Genomic DNA, 10,747 nt, shown 5'->3' on the forward strand with positions numbered 1-10,747 from the left:
AATTTAGTGTCTAGGCCCGGGCTCTGGTGGTGATATTGTACTGCAATGAATGAAACAGAGGACTCCAGGCTGAGCAAGAGCTCGAGGACCCGGCTGGCTCTATTCAGGCCAAACTAATCGGCTTCAGCTCAGCTCTCCGCCAAAGCTCCCCTCTCAGTAGTGGGTTTTTCTCTGGGTTTTTGTTACTGTTTCTTAAAGAGCTCAGCTGGCTGCTGAGGCTGAAAAGAATCAAATTATTAAAGATTTTGTGGAAAATCCAATGAGAATGGGCCCATGCAAGAATAATAGCATTGTGCCACTGTGGGCCATTCCCAGCTTCCAGTCGGGAGAAATTGTCAACTCTGTCTTTGTTTTCTTAACCCTTTCAATGGAAACAAAATAATATTTAGCTCAGCACAAAATACCTTCTTTTTAATTTCTAATCCTTTCAGGTTCTTTTTTTTTTTTTTTTTTTTTTCTTCCCCCCTTCTCCTCCTCCTTTTCCTCCCTCCCTCCCTCTGTCTTTCTCTCTCCCCCTCTCCCTCGTTTTGTTGGCTGTCCTCTGAAATATATTTATATACATCATACATTCCCCTTTTCCTTGCCAGTTGGCCAGAGGGGCATCTGTTATCAGGAAGGACCCTTCTTTTTTTAAACAGGGTGTAAAATGGGTGATTAAATGCTTTATTAACACCACCAGAAAAGGGAAGAGGAAAGGGAAATGTTTTCTTTCAAGCTTCTATTTTTAACATTTATGAGCGGTTAATAGAATCATTAGTATGTTGTGCAATGGGCTGGCTGTACCATGTGTCACGTTTTTAAATGTCTGTACATTTTAGATTTAGAAAAGTATTTAATTGGGGAATTGTAATGTCATTAAAGAACAAAAAAGAAATGCCTGTCTGTCTGTCCATCCTCAATCCGTCAGGGTAGACACAGACAAGCAATTTAATCACTCTCCTCCTCTTTTATTTAGGGACTAAGTAGCTTTCTATTTGCGAGCTACATCTTTTCTCCGCTCTTTCTCTGCTGCATGCGCCAATCCCAAATGCGTGGAGGAGCAGCATTGTCTCAGCGATGGCAGGAAAAGGCCCCCGGCCGCGGCGTGGACGTCGAGCCCAGCTGGGCTGCAGGTCTCTCCAGGTTGCAGAGCAACTGGGTGCGGGCAGCTTGGCTGCACCCCATCTTTGCGGGGCGGGGGGGGGGATGAAAGCCCATGGCCAGGGCTCCTTTGTGTGGGGAAGGCAAAGCTGCTGCCACCTTTTCAAGGCTTTCTTGGGAGTGGAGCAGAAGAAGGAGAAGGGGTAAAAAAAATAAACAAACCCAAAACTGTCAAAATAAACCCCCTCCATACCAGCCGGCTGGCACGGGGGACGGGGTGACAAAGCTCAATGCCGGATCTGCTCCTGGTGTAAACTTGATGCCAGCAGGGTTAGGCGGTGGTAAACCGGACGAGCCCATAACCCGCCGAGTTATAACGTTGATAGCAAGCCCAGAATTAGGGTATGGGGGTGAAAATTAAGGGACAAAAGGGTACTCACTGTCCCATTGTGAGAGATCCCTCTAATCAGGATATTCTCCCTCAACTTTGCTCCGCTCTAACCTATTGACAACAGAACTAGGTCATCTTGGTGAATAGGGTAGATTTTCTGCCGCCTCAGTGTCTTTGAGGCTGGAAGGGATTGTGTGTTCAGTGTTACAAACAGACCTTCTGTCTTTATTTCCCGACCAGCAGCGCGCCGCTTAACAAGGAGAACTGGACCAGCCATTTTTCCCGTAACAAATGGAGGGTCCCATCCAAGCCGTCCTTGCCAGTTGGCTTTCAGACAGGGGAAGCTTATTCATGTTTTTAGACATCAGCCAAGTTCAGTCAGGAAGCCTGAGATGTTTTAAACTGGGGGAAAGGCGGGGGTATCCAGGGCTCCCCTGCCAGCTAGGAGGAGCATTATTTTGGTGTTTTCTTGAGTTGGGTCTCTTTTTTTTTGCGCACTCCCAGGGATAGAGTTGTCTCTCTCTATCGCTGGCATAACGCTGGCTTGGGAGGGAGATGCGCAAGGACTTTTTTTGTTCTGCTGGCACTCCTCGAGAGGACAAGTCCACCCCTGCTTGCTTGAATCACCTGCAACAGCGGGAGAAGAGTGGAGGATGTGCGCTGAGGTTGCTAGTGGTGAGGGATCTCACAGGTGAGTCACCGCCAGTGTAGGTGGATATTACACTACAGCCCAAGACACTAAAATGTCTTGTGATGAGCCAGACACAGAGAAGCTGTTGATTACCTTCCTTTGGAGAAGATGTCTACTCCCCATCCCACCCTACGATGTTTCCTCTTCATCTGTCTGCTTCGGGGAAGGACAGAGCATCATCATGCTTTCCATCTGAGATCATGGGGCAATGTCCCAGAAAAACACTTGCACCACCTTTGTGTAATGTTGCTTCTGGTCCTTTCCAAGTGTAAAAACATCCTCATATTTTTCAGGGTAGATGGTAAGAATATATTCCCTTCTAAGGAATAGTGTTACCCTATCCTAGAAATCCTGTAGACATTAGCTCATGGTTTTACTCCCGTTTTCCTGGTTAGCCAAACCTCATCTCCATTACTATGAATGAGTGGCTGGTGTCCTGGATACTTCTCTGCACATTTTCAGGCATCATACAGAAATGTCACCTATACCTCGCTGAAGAGCCACCTCCTTTGGACAGGCAAGAGACAGCACCCTGCATTGCCCATCAGGTGCCCCGTGACTTTCCCCACTGTGATTCCCACTCCTGACCCCACAGCCACTCCTCAGCACCCCCTTTTGGGACATCTGAGATCAGGATGAAGGGGGAATACCTGGATGGGGTTAAGCAGGGGGTGACTGACACAAAGGCGCTTGGTGGAGCAAAACCTTCTCAAGGGTATGTGTCATCCTGGTAACACTCAGCCTTCCTCTTCACAACCTTGAAGATCGGACGAGGAGGGTCAGCAGGAGAAGGGATCGTTCCCAAAGTGTCCGGTTTCTTGTGGTCGTCTCTAACAGTCCTCTTTTTCTGGTCTTGGAGACAAGTTTTGGGGCTCAGGGGGCTTTTGGTCTGACCCATTAGAGCTGTTCTCAAGCTGTAGGATGCTCATATAACTGCTACAGCCAGGGCTGAAGATATTGTTATACAGGAGACAATGTGTCCTAAACTTGGCTATATGCCTGGATTAGAAATTAAAGGCAAATAAGGCAACCTAAGCTCTGGAACTGCATCAAAGGCAAATCCAGGCTAAATGGGAAGGATCCAATTTCACAGTTAAGTTTGTTAAATAGGTGGGTGGTGGTTGCCGGTGGTGCGTACGTCCCTTTATTAACAATTTAAAAATGAAAGGTCCCTGCCTGGAGATAAGTGGAGGATCAGACCTTTTTCTGGCTGCCTTGCCACAAGTAATTCTTACTCATGCAAGGTTCCTACTAAAATCGACAGAGCTACTCGCGTGCACAGGGATTGTCCTTGAATATAATGGCAAAGAAGATGGGAAAACTGCAAGGACAGTACGACGTGCTTGGTAGAAAACAATCTGACAAATCTAGCTCTTTGTTTTTCACCTGTGAATAGTCTACAAGCAAATAATCCCCAGCCAGAAATTATTCAGCTGTTTGTTCATGCAAACATGGTTTTTTCATTTTGGATGGCTTCTGAATTTTGCTGGAATAAATTATCCTTCTGTGTGTGCCCCTTGCACAAAGCCTCTGACTGCTTACCCTGGAGTACTCACTGGTTGAGGATGACAATTTGCAGAAGAGAATTTGACAGATGATGCTTTTTGGTGCAAATCAGAATGTCATCATTAATGGGTAATCATTAAAGTGAGAGTTTGTAGAGCTTCCACTGACACTGTTGTGATGTGTGTTTCGCTTACAGATTGCTCTTTGCAATGTAAAAAAAAAAAAAAGGCTCTATAACTTTAAAAAAAGTGTAGTCGTTTTGTTCAAAGATTCCTGCGTATGTTTGTTTGGACGTGAATTATTAAAGGTGCCTCCTCTACCTACATCAACATCAGGATGAACGAATGTGATTATGAATAAGTCACTTGTACCAGCTTTTGCATACATCTTTGTGTGCGATGTTGAATTATTACAACCTTTTGGCTGATTTTTTTCTTGCTTATGGTAATCTATGATTACACTGCAGACCTTTTATAGCTGGACTTTTGCTAGTGTTCCTGTTCTCAGCCACACGATAAATTAGTTGAAAGGAAACAAAATCTCTTCCCTGGATTTTTAGTACTCAGAACCAGGTTTGAGAAGAATCCCCACAAGGACTCAGAAATCGGAAAATAAATTACGTGAATCCAGCATGAACTATTCCTAAGACGTCATGATTTTTAAACAGGTCTCGTCATTTTAGTGGGGAAATGACTGGAGAGGTTGGGCTGCTTGGCAAGGGCAGTGCTGTGGTATGCTACATGAAATGGTCCTGTAAACAAAAGGAGGTAATTAAAATACATTTGCCAGAAAAGAGCCCAGATTTCCCATGCAATGTGCGATACTCTTTACACAGCAGAGCTTTTCCTTTCTCTGCTCCCCTCAGCTCCTTGGTTTTATCATCTCTCAGTCAGAGGCAAGCAAGACAATAGACATTCTTTGAGAAATTCACTACAGGGGATGCGAAGCTAAGGTCTGTGGTGCCAGTTTTACATCTCCTTAAGGACTTGTCTTCATGGCAAATGTGACCAGAATAACTATTTTAGAATTAGCTTTCTATGGTGTCACTATTCCAGAGGAAAGAGATTTTGTTCCAGATGAATTACCCTGTTTGGGAAAGCACTTGTTATTTTGCAACTAAAGCGTGTATGCGTAGAACAGCGGATGGTACTGTACAGAGCTACCTGGTACAAGGAGGGTCAGGAGCAACATGGGCACATTAATGCCGTGCTCAGATCATGCTCTTATCTGCAGCAAAAATAGGGTATTCCTCATTAAAAAGTAGTTGCCTAAAATACATTGTCCAGTGTGAGCTGGTCACCTTGTCTCTCTCTACAGTTAATGGGGCGAGAGGATCCTCCAGAAGGCTGTTGTCTCAGCTCTCTTAGGTATCTTAGGGTGGACAAACTACTTTGTGTGAACATTTGCCTCTCTAATGATTAGAAAGGAAGCCCAAATTCAGCGTTTAATCTAGATTCGCAAGAGTGGCGATGAAACAAATCCTTCTTCAGGCAACTTCTGTTCTCAGATAGGGGGTGGGACTCATCCTACCAGTTCAGATCAGGGTATACATTGCTTTTTCAGGGGTGAACACACTGAACATGAAAATTGTTTCTGTCCCTGAGATAAAGGTTTAAGAAGCCAGCAGGACACCTCTGCGATTATATATCTGGGCTTCCTAGAAGTTCTCACAAATTTCCCCACACCATTACCTCTTGCCAGGGAGTGTCTCCTGTGTGGCTCAGCTCCCACTGCCTGCATATTCTGTGTTGGATCTAATATGTGTTTAAGTGCATCAATTGGCCCTTGACTCCAGCTGGGAAACTGGCTTCTGCTGCTTGGTGGTGACCTGCCTGCAGAAGTATCCATCCTATCCATGGTGGAGGAGGTGGTGCTTCTTTTTCATTAGCCATGTATGACCCATGGGCATTGATAAAACAAAATAGCACCTCATGTTCAGGCAGCAGCAGAAAGTGTCTTTGAGCCCCAGGGCCTCCATGCCAGCTACCCCAGAAGAGAGATGTCTGAGTGGTTTCTGCCACTTTGATGAAAAATGAGTAATCTTAGCAGCTTCAGGGGAAGGGAAGAGAGTGAGGATGTTCTTCTCTAGTCAAGTATTGTTGGGGAAATTGGTCAGGCCCTCAATCTTGAGAATGGTGCTCTATAAATGCAGGGGGAAATCTACTCTACAATGGATATAGGCCACTCAGAGTTTGTGGGGAGGAGGAATGTCTTTTATTAGGCCATCTGATACAGCTGGAGCAGAGATGTGCTTCTGGGTACGCGAGATGTGCTTCTGGGTACGCAAGATCTGCTTCTCATCTAGATTAGTCAAAATTAGGAGAGATCAGACAAATGAAGTAGGTGGATTAGATTGTGCCCTGTGGTGGTAAATGGTTTTCAGCCTCCTAGCTGTGACGTAGGCTGAGCCTTATCTCACCAAGCTATGCTCAGAATGAACCTCAGGGGCCTTTTCCAGCTACAGTCAATTGGTACAGGTTGGTCTTATGTGAGAGGTAGTTCCTAAGGATGTCAACGGGCAGATCTGGAGAGCATGGGCTGCAAGGTCAGTGTGTTGCAAGACTGATTCCCTACTCAATACGTGGATCACATGTTTTTCCTTGTTGCCAAAAGGCATCTTACAAGGGTTAGGTTGAAAGACTGGCCCTTGGGATGCGGGGATTCAATCCCTGCGTGCAAGTGCAACATTGGGGAAGTCATTTGATGTGAGACCCATCTCACATTATCTATCAAAAATTAGTGTCTAATCCAAGCTAGTCTTTCACCTTCTACAGTTAATTAGAGAGATCTGCTTGTCTAGAAAGTGATTTATCCAGTCCATGTCAGAGGCAGAGTGAGACTGTATGCTCAAAGTGTGGCAAATTAAAGTCCCATTTCAGCAGGCTTTGCAGAGTGAGACATGCCCATCTGTCTCTGCCGAGGGCAGCAAGAGACTTGATACCTAAATTTGAGAGGGCCAAAGTCAGGTGAAATGACTCGTCTTCTGGTTTCTTTGTGCCTCTGCTTCTTGTTTGTATAAAAAAGGTAAGTGCACTCTATTATAGAGAAGATGTGGACAGAAACGTGTTAAAGACCACGAGCTGTTTGCACACTGTGGTCACAAAGCTGGAAGGGCAGTGTAGGTTTGTTATCCTGACCTCTGCTGTCTTCTGCTTTGATGGACAGTGGGTGAAGACATGGAGTTCAGAGAAGGCAACCTCTACAGTAAACCTCATCCCTATTTCTGGGTGCTCAGTAACCAAATCAAAAGTCACCACTTGGAGGCATCACTGGCAGGAGAGTTCAGTTACACTCACGAGTTTGGACTGTGGTGGATGAAGAAACCAACCTGGTCCTGGCATGAGGAAGTGCTCCAACTTGTCTGAAGCAAAATTGACTTGGGGAAATTTTGTAGGTGTTGATTCACTATCAGAAGAAATAGTGGTGGAAAACCATGGGGAATAGTCACAGTTCTACTGTTGATGCCTAGTGTGGCCTCATGAGTAGGTTGATCCATCATTGTGCTGTCACTTTTGGCTCCCTGAACCTGCCTGAAGTGCTGATCTAAAAACCTTGTCCAACACAGGTGAGCAAAGAGTGTATGCCACTATGGGAGCTGTTTTGGTGATGGGTACTTTACAGCCTACAACAGCTATTACAGATAGGGACAGTGATGGCCAGCCAGCTCTGTGCTGTACTTCAGTTCTTGGGGTGCCAAGAACCATGGGAAAAACAATGTAACGTGGGGCAACAGTGCAGAATGAAGCTCATTTTGATAATTTTTTTTCTTGCCTATGCTGGTGACTATTCAGGTTTAGATTCTGGAGGGATTAACAACAGTGAAGGTGTGTCCTCTCCATCAGTGCCTTAGATCTCAAGATCTTGAGAAGGTTTCTACGCTGCAGTGGAGGATTAGGAGGAATTATTGACAGTGCCTCTGTAAGTGTACTTTCCAGCTGCTGGTTTAAAGGCTGTAACTCTTCTCTTTAGTCAGCTTTTGCTTTGGAGGACTGCAGGGATTAACCAACCCGCTGCCCCACTTGAACCTCTGCTGCCGATTGCAGAAGAAGAGCTTCTTAGGAAGCCTTGTGGGAGAAAACCTTCTTTTTCCAATATTTTGTTTAGAAAAGGAGAAATCAAGGCCTGATGGATCACCACCCTTTGGACGTCCTCTGAGGTGAAACGAAAGAAGGCAGAGGGAGGGCTGGGGTGGGCTTGAAAAGCCAGGACTGGAAATCATGAGATTTTGGTTGTATTCCCTGTTTCTCTGCAACCCCCCTCTGAGATGTTTTTATTCTTCTGTAAATAGGTTTCACATTATTTATCTATATCCTATCTATTTTTAATGTCTATAGGGCACAGAATGCCTACCATTTGGTACGTGCACAGTAGCCAACCTTTGGTTATGCCGTAATAGAAATTAAAAAAGAGTTTTCTAGAGACCATTCTGGCAGGAAGACTCCTTAGCGCCAACTGCATTGAGCACTTTTGCTGCGCTAAGGGCGTGCAACATATCTCTGAGATTTGAGCCTTTTTGTGTTTGTATAGCCCCTAGCACAATGGAGGCAATATAATTGTGGCATTCGGGCTCTATTTGAACATAATAGCTGAACACTGTGACTGTGGCATTGCAGTGTAAGGGACACTATGCACCTGCTGGCCATTGTCCTCTACCAGGACAACGCTCATGCAAGTGCTCCTGTGCATTCCCCAGGGTATTGACTGTTGAGATCAAGTGGTAGGCAATAGAATTTTCGGAGCAAAAGGAATTGCATATGCTGGTTACAAGAGGCTGCTTGTACAAACTTTACAGACCTGGACTTGCCCCTGTTCAGATCTACAGTCATTCTACCATTGTCTCCGCGGAGCAAGAGGTGAGAACTATGTCTAGTTCATTTCAGTTCTGCCAGCAGCTTCCCATGAAACCCAGTGTTTGAGGCATCAAGAAGAGATCTGTTGTCTTGTGAGACACATTTTTGGCACGTTTTTTTCCCCAGTGAACAGATGGCAGATTTGTTATTGTAGTGGGAGATGTGGCCGTGCGTGACGGTGCTTCAAGTGAGGTGAACGGCATGGTGTCTCTGAAGATACACATTCTTTTAGGGACACCCCCTGGCAAAGACACGTCCTGAGAGGACGTGTTTGCTTGCAGAAAATTGTTCAGCCACCAGATGTCTCTCCATGCTTCCCTGGTGAACACGGAAGACAAAAGTGGAACTCAAGTCATATGGAAAAATGCTCATTTACGGTTTCTAATTCTCGTCTTTGTTATACATCTTCTGCCTGGAGCTGGCTTTACACCATGTCAGGAGATACTCTGCTTCAGGGGTGGATTTTGATACATCTCCTTGGCTTGAGGATGCTGGAGTAAATATTCTTTGGAGCTTTGTAAATCAAAGGTTTTTGTCTGCCTATGGCTATACATGACAGCACTGTTGAAAGATTAGTACTGAGAAGGCCACTTTAGGAGGTCAGAGGACTTTATGGAAGAGATGGCCTTTAATGAAGGGGTTTCAAAATGGAGAGTGTCTAAGATGGAGTGGAATAGTCAAAGAAGAACATCCAACCCTGAATTTAGAGCACGGAGAACAAGATTATAGAGGACTCATTTACAACATGTATTGTTTCTCCAAATTGCTGATTCTCAAGCTTTTCATCCTTCAGATACTGAAATGATCTGGAATCTGGAGAAACTTTCGCCTCCTATTTCTATTAAGTTTACAGTTAGAGATCATCATGTCAGCCTGACATTTTAGAGTGTTCCAGTCAAAAGGGAAAATTACATATTTCTGACACTAAGAGATTGTGGAACTGGAATAAGTAGGCGCAGCTTCCTCTGTCTTCACAAATTGTGACTGATGTCGGTTCCAAATGGGGTAGATCATTTTATTCTGCTTAGTAGTCAGTCTACAGTAGGTGAGGAATGAAATGTCCCAAAGCGTTTTCTCTCTTTTTCCACAGGACGTTCATGTTTTTCTTTAAAAACTGCAGTATGGGTTGAGTTTGTGTCGCTCGCAGAGTTACAGTCCCGTAAAGTGAGTCTTCAAAGTCATCCCCAATTCAGATTTACAACTGGCTCCTGAAGCTGACAGGAAGCCTCCTCTTGTGGAAGTGAAAAGGCAACAGCTCTTATGGCTTTGAATCTGAAAGAGGAGTCCGTACACCATCGCTGGCATACTCTGAAAAACTCCTTTCTAAGGAAGGTTTAACAAGATGAATGCTAGGTTTAAACTACCTAAATTCCTTGTAATCACAGGGTCAAAGTCCAGTGACTCAACTCAAACCTTTTGTGCTTCTTCAGCAGCTGAGTAGAGCGTGTTCTGGTTACTCTCGTTAAGGGTATGTTTTTTCATGGTCTGGACAGACATTAAGGCCATTTTTTGGTCAGAAATGAAATTTGGTTTAGTGTCTTCAGCTGCAAGTTTCTCCCTAGCTAGAAGTGGCCTTTGCTCTTCATATCCCATGATTATTGAGAGCTTTTCCTTCTTATGGAAAGCATTGCAGATTTCTCAGAGAGAGCTATTGTTGGGACAGGAGTTGGCACGTAAACCTGAGGCGTTCAAAGGAAATTTTGATGCCAAAATTTAGTTAGCCCATAGAAACCAATTTTGAACTATATGTGCATTTTCTTTAGTGTTTAATACTATTTTTTTGGCACCTTTTTCTATGTTCTACCTCATGGTTGAGATTCCTGCAAATATGAGGTGAGGCTTGCAGTTTTGGGAGGGTTTCACCAGCTCTAATTTACACCTCTAAAAGTTAGATGCCCAAGTCCAAGTTAGTCAGCCTAGGCTTGCTTTGTAGTCAAGGGAGAGGAGAGTCACCCCTAGGGGGAGATTCATCTCTTAAAACACACATCCAAGGCTGGTCATGCAAATCACCTACTGGACATGTCCTGTTCTCTCTCTTGGCTGTCCAGATTTGTCAGGCTTTCAGTCTTTTTAAAGTTAGGTGAAATGACCACTGTCTTCTGGGGTTTTTTTTTTTAGCCAGAATGAAAGAATAAATAGCGTTTTTTCCTGAACATCATTCCCCCCTGAAGTGTAGAAAGAATATTAGTCTCTCCCAAGTTCGTTTTAAGGACATTTACATGTCGATGA

Source organism: Leptosomus discolor, chromosome 6 (genome assembly GCF_034619465.1).
Source record: "Leptosomus discolor isolate bLepDis1 chromosome 6, bLepDis1.hap2, whole genome shotgun sequence".
Classification (NCBI taxonomy): Eukaryota; Metazoa; Chordata; class Aves; order Leptosomiformes; family Leptosomidae; genus Leptosomus; species Leptosomus discolor.